The following is a 16059-nucleotide window of genomic DNA, read 5'->3' as shown; positions in this document are numbered from 1 at the left end:
AATAACCAAGAGATCACTGAAGAAATCAAAGAGGAAATCAAAAAATACCTAGAAACAAATGACAATGAAAACACGACAACCCAAAACATATGGGATGCAGCAAAAGCAGTTCTAAGAGGGAAATTTATAGCAATACAATCCTACCTCAAGAAACAAGAAAAATCTCAAGTAAACAACCTAATCTTACACCTAAAGCAATTAGAGAATGAAGAACAAAAAAACCCCTAAGTTAGCAGAGGAAAGAGATCATAAAGATCAGATCAGAAATAAATGAAAAATAAAAGAAGGAAACGATAGCAAAAATCAATAAAACTAAAAGCTGGTTCTTTGAGAAGATAAACAAAACTGATAAACCATTAGCCAGACTCATCAAGAAAAAAAGGGAGAAGACTCATATCAACAGAATTAGAAATGAAAAAGGAGAAGTAACTGACACTGCAGAAATACAAAGGATCATGAGAGATTACTACAGGCAACTCTATAACAATAAAATGGACAACTTGGAAGAAATGGACAAATTCTTAGAAAAGCACAACTTTCCAAGGCTGAACCAGGAAGAAATAGAAAATATAAACAGAACAATTACAAGCACTGAAATTGAACCTGTGATTAAAAATCTTCCACAAACAAAAGCCCAAGACCAGATGGCTTCACAGGTGAATTCTATCAAATATTTAGAGAAGAGCTAACACCTTCTCAAACTCTTCCAAAATATCTTCTCAAACTCTTCCAAAATATAGCAGAGGGAGGAACACTCCCAGACTCATTCTATGAGGCCACCATCACCCTGATACCAAAACCAGACAAAGATGTCACAAAAAAAGAAAACTACAGGCCAATATCACTGATGAACATAGATGCAAAAATCCTCAACAAAATACTAGCAAACAGAATCCAACAGCACATTAAAATGATCATACACCATGATCAAGTGGGGTTTATCCCAGGAATGCAAGGATTCTTCAATATATGCAAATCAATCAATGTGATACACCATATTAACAAATTGAAGAATAAAACCATATGATCGTCGCAATAGATGCCGAAAAAGCTTTCGACAAAATTCAATACCCATTTATGATAAAAACTCTCCAGAAAGTAGACATAGAGGGAACCTACCTCAACATAATAAGGGCCATATATGACAAACCCACAGCCAACATTGTTCTCAATGGTGAAAAACTGAAACCATTTCCACCAAGATCAGTAACAAGACAAGGTTGCCCACTCTCACCACTATTATTCAACATAGTTTTGGAAGTTTTAGCCACAGCAATCAGAGAAGAAAAGAAATAAAAGGAATCCAAATCAGAAAAGAAGAAGAAAACTGTCACTGTTTGGAGATGACATGATACTATGCATAGAGAATCCTAAAGATGCTACCAGAAAACTACTAGAGCTAATCAATGAATCTGGTAAAGTAACAGGATACAAAATTAATGCACAGGAATCTCTTGCATTCCTATACACTAATGATGAAAAATCTGAAAGAGAAATTAAGGAAACACTCCCATTTGCCATTGCAACAAAAAGAATAAAATACCCAGGAATAAACCTACCTAAGGAGACAAAAGACCTGTACTCAGAAAACTATAAGACACTGATGAAAGAAATTAAAGATGATACAAACAGATGGAGAGATATACCATGTTCTTGGATTGGAAGAATCAACATTGTGAAAATGACTATACTACCCAAAGCAATCTACAGATTCAATACAATCCTTATCAAACCTACCAATGGCATTTTTCACAGAACTAGAACAAAAAATTTCAAAATTTGTATGGAAACACAGAAGACTCCGAATAGTCAAAGCAATCTTGAGAAAGAAAAACGGAGCTGGAGGAATCAGGCTCCCAGGCTTCAGACTATAATACAAAGCTACAGTAATCAAGACAGGATGGTACTGGCACAAAAACAGAAATATAGATCAATGGAACAGGATAGAAAGCTCAGAGATAAACCCACGCACATATGCTCACCTTATCTTTGATAAAGGAGGCAAGAGTATACAATGGAGATATACAGCCTCTTCGGTAAGTGGTGCTGGGAAAACTGGATGGCTACATGTAAAAGAATGAAATTAGAACACTCCCTAACACCATACACAAAAATAAACTCAAAATGGATTAAAGACCTAAATGTAAGGCCAGACACTATCAAACTCTTAGAGGAAAACATAGGCAGAGCACTCTATGACATAAATTACAGCAAGATCCTTTTTGACCCACCTCCTAGAGAAATGGAAATAAAAACAAATGGGACCTAATGAAACTTAAAAGCTTTTGCACAGCAAAGGAAACCATAACGAGATGAAAAGACAACACTCAGAATGGGAGAAAATATTTGCAAGTGAAGCAACTGACAAAGGATTAATCTCCAAAATATACAGGCAACTCATGCAGCTCAATATCAAAAGAACAAACAACCCAATCCAAAAATGGGCAGAAGACCTAAATAGACATTTCTCTAAAGAATATATACAGATTGCCAACAAACACATGAAAGGATGCTCAACATCACTAATCATTAGAGAAATGCAACTCAAAACTACAATGAGGTATCACCTCATTGATACCAGTCAGAATGGCCATCATCAAAAAAATCTACAAACAATAAATGCTGGAGAGGATGTGGAGAAAAGGGAACCCTCTTGCACTGTTGGTGGGAATGTAAATTGATACAGCCACTATAGAGAACAGTATGGAGGTTCCTTAAAAATCTAAAAATAGAACTACCATATGACCCAGCAATACCACTACTGGGCATATACCCTGAGAAAACCATAATTCAAAAAGAAACATGTACCACAATGTTCATTGCAGCACTATTTACAATAGCCAGGACATGGAATCAACCTAAGTGTCCATTGACAGATGAATGGATAAAGAAGATGTGGCACATATATACAATGGAATATTACTCAGCCATAAAAAAGAAACGAAATTGAGTTATTTGTAGTGAGGTGGATGGACCTAGAGTCTGTCATACAGAGTGAATTAAATCAGAAAGAGAGAAACCAATACCGTATGCTAACACATATATATGGAATCTAAAAAAAAAAAAAAGATTGTGAAGGACACGGGGAAGGGGAAGGGTAAGCTGGGATGAAGTGAGAGAGTGGCATGGACATATATACACTACCAAATGTAAACTAGATAGCTAGTGGGAAGCAGCCGCATAGCACAGGGAGATCAGCTTGGTGCTTTGTGACCACCTAGAGGGGTGGGATAGGGAGGGTGGGAGGGAGATGCAAGATGGAGGAGATATGGGGGTATATGTATACGTATAGCTGATTCACTTTGTTATACAGCAGCAACTAACACACTATTGTAAAGCAATTATACTCCAATAAAGATGTTTAAAAAAAAATGGAGGGATGTATTGGGTAAAGCTATAGAAGTTAAAAAGAAAAATAGTAAGTGGCCTCGTCACTGCCTATCTGAGTGCAGAAATGTGGCTCCCGTCTGTCCCCTCACCAGCATCTTAAACTACCACTGAGCCACCACCTCCGCCACCTCCTGCTCTTGGTGAAGCGATATTTACACTCAGGAAGCTCACTGAGTCCCAGCTCCCAGGGAGCTCTTGGGGTGCAGTAAAATGGACTAAACTGACCACGGAAGAGAGGAAACCTCTGTGGTTTGGGAGGGGGCGAGGGAGGGTTCATGCAGGCAGATAAGTGGAGACCGGAACATTGGAAGATGCGGCAAAGGGGAGGTTAACACCCACCCACGTTAGGAAGTGTAAATATGTCAAGTAAACATCGCCAGTCCCTGAGTGCGTCATAGGAGCCAGGTGCTGTATGGAGGAGAATTGAACTACCTTCCTTGGTCCTCATGGTCACTCCCAGAGTACTGGCCCCATCTTACAAACTGGAAACTGGGGCTTCAGGGGGCCAAGCAGCTTGGCTGAGGTCACCCCATCTGGAAGAGGCAGATGCAGGACAGGAACCGAGTAGGTGATCCCCAAACCAGCACATCTTTCCTGCCACCATCCTTCCTGGCTCGCTTGTAAGGATGTACGTCCTTAAATTCAAGACAGAGAGGCACGTGCAGTACAGCTAGACCCACTGAAATATATGTCATCTCTGCTTCTGGGAGTAACGAACCGAGGAGTTTGCTCTGAGAAGCACGGTCTTCATCTCAGAACCCCGCAAACGCTCTTCCGGGCAGCGCTGAGCAGACTCCTGCTGCCCGGAGACGGAGGGAAGGGGAGCCGCCTGCACTGGGTCCCAGAGAGCTGCGGTCCCCTCCCTGGGCAGAGGCTTCCGTCTGGGGAGAGTGGCGCCTCCCCAGGGAGACCACCTCTAACCATCCCTGTTCACAGCATCATTCATTCCTTTCCTTGTTTTTTCTTTTTGTTTGTTTTGTTTTTGTTTTGTTTCTGGGTTTTTGTTTTGTTTTTTGGGGGGTGGGGGCCGTGCTGCGCGGCTTGTGGGATCTTAGCTCCCCGACCAGGGATCGAACCCGGGCCCTCAGCAGTGAAAGCGAGACCTCTTTACCGCTGGACCGCCGGGGAATTCCCTCCTTTCCTTGTAAATCCACGACTTTCCCAAGAGCCCTGCTGGGGGTTTCAGAGCTTTGGCTCTAGGTGGAGAGCCTGGGGTTCTGATCCAGATTTGCCACCTGGGCAACTTGATGAATCTCTCAGTTTCTGAAAAAATTCTGGGGAGAAATGCAGGAAAGAGTATAGGAAAGGTGAGGGAAGGGGATCTGGAGAAAACTTACCAGCCTGGAACTGAGAATGGAAGGACGTCCTCACAAGGCCACCCAAACACATGACGACCAGGGCAGCTCTGAGTTACTGATTCCAGTTAGGATGAGGTAGGCATTCCATTGTGTCTCAGAAGTGTCAATGGGTCTCCATGAAGCTGGGTTTCTGGGGAAGGATATAGATATAGATGATACAGATATAGATATAGATATAGATATAGATATAGATATAGATATAGATATATAGATCCGAGGTCCAAGACCCATCAGGGCCCTTCCCTGTGTTGCTGTATCTTTTGCTCGTTTGCTTCAATCAGCCCTCGGCTCAAAGTGTTTGGAGAGGATCCTGTGAATAGTTTAGGCTAGCCAGCGCCCTGCTCGGTTACAGCATCAACGGCAAGCCTGTTGCTTCTGTCACCGTCCTTCTCTGCACTCTTTGTAGATAGCAAGTCATAATTAAGGCAATGCCAGAGCCGAAAGTCGGAGGAAGTGCAGATGGAGTCAAACCAGCTCTCAGATCCCAGAGCAGCTGAGAAAAACATCACGTACCAATAAGAACGTGAGCACACCTGCGAGGACAGCCCAGCTCCTTGGTGTCGGTGCTGTGACAGAATCTAACCTTTGCTGGTTTTGTTTGTAATTTTTGAATTTTGTATAAGTTTGTATTCCATTTGAAATATGAAAAGAACTCTTTTAAAATGTAAAAAAGAAAAGGAAGTTTTTAAAAATTAGAAAAGAGAGGGATGTTGAGAACAGCAATTGCCAAGCTTTACTCTGAGCTGCAGACTTAACGCCATCTCACCCACGCAACACATGATGTTTTCTTTTTTACTAGATGATGACACCCTTGGTAACAAAACACGGAGCCACACTGCAGGGGTGGCATTGACCCGAAGCACTTGCATTGACCCTGGAAACATGGGATCAAATCCAGTCCATTCTGTCTGTTGAAGGAGGCTTTTCTCCTTCTCTGGTTTAAAATAACCCAGCGGATGGCACTTAATTTCAGAAATTGTTCTGTGCACTTATTTTCCCCGCAGAGGTGGGCAGCGTGGGCCCCGGGGGCTCAGTCTGCAGCAGCAGCATGTGGTCGCTTCTGGAAGGTTTCTCCGTGGGGCCCATTGTCCTGACTTGATGGTTCTACACCTCACAGAGGAAAATCGTTATTAATACCTGTCTCCAGGTTGGCGCAGGATGCCAAGCTCACTCCAGATGCCACTTAACAGTTAATCCTCGTGCAAAAGAAAGAGCACAGGAAGTCGACGTGGTCCAGGTGGAGGAGCGCTGGGGAAGGACATCCCGCGGGGGTCGGGGGGATGCTCATTCACAGTAACCATGACCGAGTTCCTGAAGCCAGCCTGCAGAGGACTGAGAAAGAGCAGGTAGGGCACTGATAGAAAAAAACTTGTGATTCAAAAAGAGTCATGTACCAAAATGTTCATTGCAGCTCTATTTACAATAGCCAGGACATGGAAGCAACCTAAGTGTCCATTGACAGATGAATGGATAAAGAAGATGTGGCACGTATATACAATGGAATATTACTCAGCCATAAAAAAGAAACGAAATTGAGTTATTTGTAGTGAGGTGGATGGACCTAGAGTCTGTCATACAGAGTGAAGTAAGTCAGAAAGAGAAAAACCAATACTGTATGCTAACATATATATGGAATCTAAAAAAAAAAAAATGGTTCTGATGAACCTAGGGGCAGGACAGGAATAAAGATGCAGATGTAGAGAATGGACTTGAGGACGTGGGGAGGGGGAAGGGTAAGCTGGGACGAAGTGAGAGAGTGGCATGGACATATATACACTACCAAATGTAAAATAGATAGCTAGTGGGAAGCAGCCTCATAGCACAGGGAGATCAGCTCAGTGCTTTGTGACCACCTAGAGGGGTGGGATAGGGAGGGTGGGAGGGAGATGCAAGAGAGAGGGGATATGGGGATATATGTATACATATAGCTGATTCACTTTGTTGTAAAGCAGAAACTAACACACTATTGTAAAGCAATTATACTCCAATAAAGATGTTAAAAATAAATAAAGCAGAAGAGGCTAAGGAAAAAAAAGAAACAACGTGCGGAGACAGGCTCTGCCTCACTGGCTGAGCCTCCCCCCTCGGCCGTCACTCACCTGTGGGCCCCAGCGTCATCCCTCACCTGCATGGCTCGGGTGATGCCTGCCGCCTCCTGCCTGCTCACCTGCTCTGCTCTGGGCCCAGAGAGATCCTCTTACAAAGTCAGTCAGGTGGGAGCAACCCAAATGTCCATCCCCTGATGCTGGATAAACAAAACGTGGTCCATCCATACCATGGAATATTATTCGGCCATCAGAAGGACTGAGGTTCTGACACCTGCTACAATGTGGATGAACCTTGCCAACATTGTGCTCCGTGAGAGAAGCCAGGCACAGAGGACCCTGTATTGTATGATCTCATTTATATGAAACGTCCAGAATAGGCAAATCCATAAGGACAGAGAGTAGAGTACTGTTTGCCAGGGGCTGGGGGGAGGGAGAGGTGAGGAGTGATTGCTCGATGGGCTTGGAGTTTCTTTTGGGAGTGATGAATTGTTCTGGAATTAGATGGTGGAGACAGCTGCACATCATGAATATACTGAAAACCACTGAATGATACACTTTAAAATAAATAGAAGAGTGAATCTTATTTTATGTGACTTTTATCTCAATTTTTTATAAAAAGTAAGTTAGGACATGACATTCCTCAGCTTAAAGTCCTCAGTCTGGAGTCTTCCCCTCCCCCTGTGAGCACAAGGCAGAGCTTCCCCCTGACCCGCTTGGCCCTCCCTGTGTGTTCCCGCTCTGGCCACCTGCCTGCCCACACCTCCTACCACTTCCCGGTGCCCCCACTGGCCTCCCTCCTGCACCTGGAACTGCTCAAGCCTGTTCCTGCCTCAGGGCCTTGGCACAGCTGCTCCCTTTGCTGGAGGAACTTTCCAGGTTCTCCCATGACGTGTCCCCTCCCTGCATTCAGGTCTCGCCTCGAATGCCAGCTTCTCTCACACCTTGAGCTAAGATGCGTCCGAGCCCCCCCTCCGTGGCCCATTACCCTCTTGTCTTGCCTCTTAATTTTCTCTTGGGGTCACCCCTACTGAAACCGTACATTTAGTCTTTTACGTATCTGGTTGCTTAGTATCTGTGTCCCCCACCAGGCGACCATGACATACGGGAACCAGGTCTGTTCTGTCTGCGGCAGCATGCCCAGCACGCAGAACAGGACACGGACTCGCAAAAGGTATGTGTTGAATAGATCCGATAACATAATGCTATCTATTTCCAAGCTGTAAGATAACCATAGCTATTTTTAGTATTAATAATATCAAGTGCAATAGCTCATACTACCTAAGAGAGTCACAGACACAGGTGACAGAGGTTTCAATGAAGGTGAAGTTGTTTCTACCTGGGTTTGGGGGAAACAGAGACAGGGCAAAACGGGAGCTGAGGAACACAGCCAGAAGTCACCAGGCTTGGGCAGGAGACAAGGACTAACTTATTACACTCAGAGCAGAGGCACAGGAGAATGCTGGGTAGAGAATTCAGCCCCGGCCTGGCCTGCCCATTGGCCTTTTTAAAAATCTTTGCCAATACATTAGTTGAGGGTGGCATTTTGTATTAATAACATTTCTGTGATTGCTAGTGAGGTTGTTGACTGCTCTTCTTATGAGTATTAGTCATTTCTATCTCTTCTTGTGAATATCTGTGTATGTTTGGTGCTCGTTTTTCCGTTGGGTGTTGTTGGCTTAATTTCTGTGGAAAGGGATCCTCAGTAAAGAGATGGGTGCTCCTTCTCACACACACATATACACATATAGATACATATATGTTACAAATGTACAGCAAATAAAGATTCCTAGTTTATTGTTTAGCTTTTAATTTCATTGATGTCATTTTTGGATATGTAGTTAAATCCTTTCATTTTTTCGTTGTGCTGTATCTTTGCTTCTATATCTAGGAAATCCTTTACCCTGAGAACAGTCAGTATGCATCTACATTTTCTAACTCTTCTATGATTCCTTTTTTATACTTAACTTTTATACACGTAGAATTTATTTTAATGGCAATATGAATCAAGAACTTCTAAAAAGTTCCCACCCGTTAACCCTGCAATTCCATTTTTGCATCTCTCTGCTGAGGTCTGTTTCTCAGTCTGGTGCACATTTGTCCCCTGAGGTGTGTGACTGCTTACCAGCTGAGACTGAGGCCTCAGGGTCCCCAGGTCACATCTTCCTGGGACATCTGTTGTACTGAAAGGCTTTGGGGGTAAGGCTATAAGAGGTCATTTAAGTGATCAGTAATTGAAAGCATTATTTTAACATTAAAATAAGCCAGTCCACTCTAGAGAAGATAAAATTCATATAACATTTTAAGAAAAAAATGAAGACCTCAAAGTTGCTATTAGATTCACCTTAGGGTTAGGAAGGAAAGTTGAAGAAGCACTATCCAAAGCAAGGAATCTGAGCTATGCACCAAGATTTATTTGCCAGGGTGTTCACTGCAGTGTAACTGGTTATGAAAAAAATTGGAAACAGACTAACAGTATTAAACTGTTAATATCAATTATGATAGCATAAGATACAATATGATGATAGGGATCAATTAAAATCATTTTCATAAAGATGATTTTAATTACAATCATTTTTTCAAAGTTGAATGCAATCACAAGATAATAAGTTTAAAATGTGAGAAACAAAAATGTACCCAGTTTTGTAACACCATCAAAACACATACACATAGAGAAAAGCCTGGGAAGGAAATATGCCAAAACGTTAACAGTGACAGAAGAGCGTATGGTTTTAATTTTCTTCTTTATAATTCTCTGAATTTCCATTTGCTTCCCAGTGATTTTATGACTTTCTTCTCAGAAAAATAAGCTGGGGTTTGTGGTTGATGCTACTTTGGCAGTGGTTTAGAACCGTTTAAGAAAAGAGGCAGAGGCTCTCTTATAAGACATTTGTGGTTGCATTCAGGGCCTACCTGGATAATGCAGGATAACCTCCCCATTTCAAGATCCTTAATTTAATTGCATTTACAAAGACCCTTTTCCCATATAGGGTAATATTCAGAGGTTCCAGAGATTGGGGCCTGATATCTTTGGAAGCCAATATTAAGCCTACTACAGTGATCATACCATTTTGCATCCCTGTGAGCAGTGTGGGAAAGGACACGGTTTTCACATCCTCACCAACTGAGTGTGTTGACAAACCTTTGGATTTACCAATCTATCAGTTTAGAAATGGTATCTTAGTGTGGTTGTAATTGCATCTCTCTTAACTTGAACCAAGTTTGAGATTCTTTTCATGTGTTTAAGGACATTGTGCATATTTTTTGTAAATTATTGATACTTGTTACATGTCTTTGATAAGGTCGCTGTGTTTGATGCCTCTGTATTGAAGAACTTATTTATAAAAGGAATATCAACACTTTGTTAGAGGGGGAAAAAAAAAAGAGAAGCAGCAGGGGGCATTGCCCATGTCCATAAATGGCCCCAGGAGACTCTGGGAATAGGGTCCCTTTTATTTCTTTTCTGCATGTTAGGAACGGTGGCATATTAATATTTTCGCCTCTATTTTAGTATCACCCTCCACCAGCCCCGAGGTTCGGAAACAGCCCAAACAATTATTATGTGTTCCGGAGCAAGGCATAGTTGTCGCAGGGCAGCCCCCCCTCGGCCGCCCTGTGACATTCACAAAGTGACATGGCGTCGCATTTGTCTGCTACAAGTTTTTGATCAGCTTCATCTCCAATACAGATCCCTCACCAGGGCAGTTTGTGGCCATCAGTGTGAGATGGATCTTCAAAGCCGTTCCTTGGTCGGGAAACCTTCGGGAGCACCACGGCCTCGCCTGCTGTCTCTCTGCTGGGGGCGGTACCGCCCATATATCACATGTGCCTTCTCACACACGACAGCCCAGGGCAGCTGCACACCCGGAACCCCGACCTCGGGGGCAAACGCCCTGGGACCTGCAGGGTTGTGGCAGAGCCGGAGGGACCCTCACCCCCCAATCCTGCCTTCCAGGCCCTTGGCTGTTGAACACTAAATTATTTAATAAATATTACATGATTCTTTTCTCCACACACACACACAAGATTAAAAATCAAAGGGAGACAGGCAATTCCGGAAAAGAGAAATAAAGAAAATCGTTGTCCAAAGGTAACAGGATATGAAGAAAAGTGCCCCCAGGCTGATCTGCTGAAACATTTTAAGTCAGCAGAACGGAATGAGCCCTCTTTCTCATCTCTTAGCCTGACATTCACGCTTATTTCCTTTCAGCTTCATACCTACACGGGGGAAATGCAGAAAACTATGGGAGTCGCTCCCTCAGCTTGGCTGTCCCAGGACCCCTTGTTTTAATAATTCCCGATACTCGCAGTTATGCCCCTGACTTGACACAGGAGTACTTTTTGAGCGTTTAGTCCATGCCAAGCACACATGCAGAGAAGCAGTGCAGGTGAAGAACGTAGGTGCTGGAAGCAGATGGCCTGAGAGAAACCAGCACCACCTCTTAGCAGCTGTGTGAACTCAGGCACGTAACCTCTCTGTGACTCAGAATGACCAGCTCCCAAATAGAAAGAATAATCAACCTCCCTCGTAGCTATTGTGAGGGTAAATGAGTGAACACAGGCAAAGTGCTCAGAGTTTGGCCCATAGTGAGAACCATGACACGTTAGCTACTTTTATTGTCTTAACAGAACCTAAGTGTTCTACCTCTGTTCTCACTCACACCGGGGTCTTCAAGGGTTGGATGCCAATGATGATTATCCCTGTTTCACAGCTGTGGAAACAGAGGCTCAGGTCTGTCTGATTGCAAAGCCCTTTCTTCTCACCTTCATACCACGTCTGCCAATAAAACCCCAGTCATGGGCCCTGTGTGAGGTTGTCCAACTCCAGTTACCTTCCCTGCCATCTCTTTACTCCCCTTCCTTCCTCGATCCTCTACCCCCCTCCTTTTCCTTCTGTCGTCCAAAATACTAACATCTGGGAAAAGCCAGTAATGAACAAAAGCCATCCACCCACCAATTTAGGTCTCCAGCCCAGATCTCCCTCCCAAATTCCATACTCGCTTATTCACCAGCCAACTCAATAACTCAACCCCTGCATCTCCCGACCAGTGCACCAAAAGCTGAGCTCTTTTTACCCAAACTTACTGCCCCACCACTCCCCACGTCCCTTGACTCCAACCTCAGCCTTCTGGTTGCTCAGGCCAAGGGCCTTGGAGTCGTTCTCTACTCTCCTTTCCCTCGCTCTCCCGACCCCCAAGCTCCCCCCCTCCACCTCTAATTAGACAGGAAACCCTGCTGGCCTATCCTTCAAACCATATCCAGGACCCAAGCATTTCTCAGTGTCTTGGCCCTTTGGCCACCCTCAGCTCGCTCCTGATTCGCACACCAGCCTCCTGACAGGTCCTGTTCCTGTTCTCATCACCTGTGGTCACCTGGTGTCACTCTTCCGCCCTCAGTTCACTCAGAGTTAAAGGCAGAGTCCTTATAATGGTCCACAGGACCCTCCGTGATGCCTGTCCTTCTGCAGCTCCCCACCCCAGCACTGCCTCTGCCCCAGCCACACAGCCTCTCGGGGACTCGGTTCCGGCTGACTCCTCCTCGTGGAGTACACTTAACCCAGAGAGCTATCTGGCTCAGCCCCTCACCTCCGTTAAGCTTTCTCTCCACCTTATTTTCTCATTGATGCTTATCCTGACCTACCCTGTAGTGGATCAAATAGTTCCCCTCCCCAAAATCCATGACCACGTGGAACCTGTGAATGTGACCGTAGTCGGAAATCAGGCTGCTGCAAATGTAATTAGTTAAGCAGCTCGAGATGAAATCGTCCTGGATTTGAGGTGGGTCCTAAAACCAATGACTGGTGTCTGTGTAAGACGAAAGGGAGATTTGATGCCCAGAGAGACACATAGGGGAAGAAAGCCAAGAAGACAGACGCAGAGATCAGAGTGATGTCGCCACAAGACCAGAACTGCTTGGAGCCACCAGGAGCTTAAAGAGACAAGGAAGAGGCAAGGTTTCCCTAGAGCCTTCGGAGGGAGCATGGCCCTGCGGACCCCTGGATTTTGGACTGCTTGCCTCCAGAACTATGAGGGAATAAACTGCTGTTGTTGTAAGTCACCCTGTTTGTTATGGCAGCCCAAGGACACTATTCCACCACTCTATTGACTACTGCCACCTGCCCATCCCCTCCCACCCCCAATAGCCCCACTCCTTCCTACCTGCTCTGCTTTTTCTTTCTTTTTTTAAAGTATGTGCATACAGACGGGCACACCCCAAAGATACTGCAAATTCAGTTCCAGACCACCAAAATAAAGCAAATATCGTAATAAAGCAAGCCACACAAATGTTTCGGTTTCCCAGTGCATATAAAAGTTATGTTTACACTGTGCTGTAGTCTATTAAGTGTGCCATAGCATTATGTCTAAAAAAAAAATTACTTATCTTAATTGAAAAATACTTTATTGCTAAAAAATGCTAACCATCATCTAAGCCTTCAGCGAGTCATAAGCAGTAACATCAAAGATCACGGGTCACAGGTCATCCTAACAAATACAATAATAACGAAAAATTCTTCAATATTGTGAGAATTACCAAAATGTGACATATAAACACAAAGTGAGCAAATGTTGTTAGAAAAATGGCACTGACAGACATGCAGCACTGCCACAAATCCTCAATTTGTAAAAAAAACACAATAACTTTGAAGCGCAATAAAGTGCAATAAAATGAGGTCTCCCTGTATATGTACATACACACAAAAACCTACTTATACACATATTATTATTTATTTTTTTTCTAAACCACTCTAGAATAGGTTATATTCATGGCCCTTTACACCTTAATACTAAAGTAGTAATTTCCTAGGAACATAGATATTCCCTTACAGATCCACAGGAAAGCTACTGCATTCAGAAAACTTAGCTTTGACACAATACTTTTATCCAATCTGTAGTCCGTATTCCATTTTCATCAATTATTCTAATAATGTCCTTTGTAGCATTTAATCCCCTTTAATACAGGATCTGGTCCAGAATTTAGTTGTTGTCTCTTTAGCCTTTTTAAATCTCTAACGGCTCAACTTTTCTTGTTTTTCATAATATCTATAGAATACAGGCCAGTTATTTTACAGAATGTCCCTCTACTTGGGTTTGTTTGATGTTTCCTCTTGGTTAGATTCAGGCCATGCCTCCCAGCTCGATGCATCCTATGGAATGCTGTATCCTCCTGGGGGTACCCCATCTGGAGGCGCCCGGTGTCGTCTGCCCTCGACTGGGATGTTAATTCCCAGTTAAAGGTGTTATCTGACACGTGCACAGTATTGTCTCTATTTCCCCCTTGCAAATAATGAGTCATCTATGCAATCCGGATGGAGACTAACTCACACATACACACACACACACACACACACACACACACACACACACACACACACGATGTAGCATCCACTGATGTTTCTGCTTAAACCAGTGTTTACCATGATGCATGCAACATGATGGTCTTTACAATTGCAACACTTGCATTTCATTTATCAAGTCGGCATCCTCCTGTAAGAAAGTCTTCCTCCGCCCCCCCATTTGTTTATCAATTTATCGTCAGTGTAGAGAAGGCCTAGCCTCTGAGATTATCGTTTTCACTATGCACTTAAAAATCATTCAACATTTACAGTGGAAGCTGAGCAGTGACTTTGGTTCTCAGTTCCATTTGCACTCTGACAGGAGAAATAGATGCCTTTGCATGCACAAAAATTACTGAGAACAAAAAATAAACCAGGCAACCTTTTAAAATATTAGTCGTTGATGGCTGTATTCCAACTCAGAGAACGTAAGTTTGTAAGCAAAGTAACGTTAAAGTTTTAAGAGAAAGAAGTAAATGTTAGGCATTCCTGTAACTAGGTGGAAATGATTGATGATTAGAGCAGCAATGAAACAGTATGTACTGTGTTCCAAGAAACCCAGAGAGGAGGAGGATCACAAACACGGTAGTCGAAGGGCATGGATGAAAATGCGTGGGGCCTTCAGAATACTTAGCCAAGGATCACATCAAAGATGACAGAGGTGAGGTTGTTTTTGGAATATATGACAGGCCACCCAGCCAGGGAGAAGATGGGCAATGTTTCCAAATACAGATGGAAAAACTGGCTCCAAGGCCAGATCCTGTGGTGACGGGGGCTGTCGACAAAACAGATGTTGGCAGAAAGCCTGATTCTGATTGAAGTGAAGCATCTGATTAATTCGTGGCTTGCCTCCTTGGAAATTTCATCTCTTACAAGTCTGAGGAAACCCTAGAACAAGGGGCTGGTGGATAGCACTAGTCCCAATCACCAGGCGGCCACAAAAGCCACCAAACTTGTAAGCAACCAGGATGTCTTTCAATAGGTGAATGGATAAACAAACTATGGTACATGCATACCATGTAATATTATTCAGCCATTTTAAAAAAGGAGCTCTCAAGCTACAAAAAGACATGCAAGAACCTTAAATGCATTATACGAAACAAAAGAATCCAATCTGAAAACTCTGCATACTATATTATTCCAATGATATGACATTATGGAAAAGGCAAAACTATAGAGATAGTATCAAGACCAGTGGTTGTCAGGGGTTCAGGGCGGGTAGGAGGGGAGGGATGAAGAGGTGGAGCCCAGAGGACTTTTAGGGCAGTGAAACTATTCTGTATGATACTGTCATGATACCACATGTCATTCTACATGGGTCAAAACTCATGGAATGTACAACACAAAGGGTGAACCCTAATGTAAACCAGGGACTTGTTCTAATAATAATGATCAGTACTGTGGTTGCCAAGGGGTGGGGGAGGGAAGGACTGGGAGTTGGGATTAGCAGAGGCAAACTATTATATAGAGAATGGATAAACAACAAGGTCCTATTGTAGAGCACAGGGAACTATATTCAATATCCTGTGATAAACCATAATGAAAAAGAATATATATGTGTACATATACATATATATTATATATGTATATATGTTATATATGTATATATAGTATGTGTATATATAATATATGTATTATATAACCGAATCACTTTGATGTACACCAGAAACTAACACAGCATTGTAAATCAACTATACTTCAATAAAAAATAAATTAAAAAAAATAATGATCAATACTGGCTCATCATTTGTAGCAAATATCACACTCTAATATAAGATGTTCAGTACAGGGAAATGGGGGGTAGGGGGAGTGAGATGATATATGGGAACTCTCTGTACTGTCCACTCAATTTTTCTGTAAACATAAACTGCTAAAAGAAAAATCATCTAATATATATATATGAAGCTATTTTATAATTTTATAGTCTTTATAT

The 16059-nt window shown here is 43.0% G+C and overlaps 2 long non-coding RNA genes across 2 annotated transcripts in view; one reads left to right on the top strand and one right to left on the bottom strand.

Annotated features, from left to right (window-relative positions):
• Window positions 1-16059, top strand: part of LOC309629643 — a 545666-nt gene that overhangs the window by 30316 nt on the left and 499291 nt on the right. The gene's annotated exons all lie outside the window — the stretch shown is intronic.
• Window positions 1-16059, bottom strand: part of LOC309629638 — a 31549-nt gene that overhangs the window by 9908 nt on the left and 5582 nt on the right. The window contains exon 2 of the long non-coding RNA XR_014245160.1: window positions 4728-4878. This is a non-coding gene — a long non-coding RNA (uncharacterized lncRNA). The remainder of the gene's footprint in view (window positions 1-4727; window positions 4879-16059) is intronic.

This window comes from Balaenoptera borealis (assembly GCF_965194805.1).
Source record: "Balaenoptera borealis genome assembly, chromosome: 5".
Taxonomy (NCBI): domain Eukaryota; kingdom Metazoa; phylum Chordata; class Mammalia; order Artiodactyla; family Balaenopteridae; genus Balaenoptera; species Balaenoptera borealis.
This window is presented reverse-complemented; position numbering and strand designations above follow the sequence as displayed.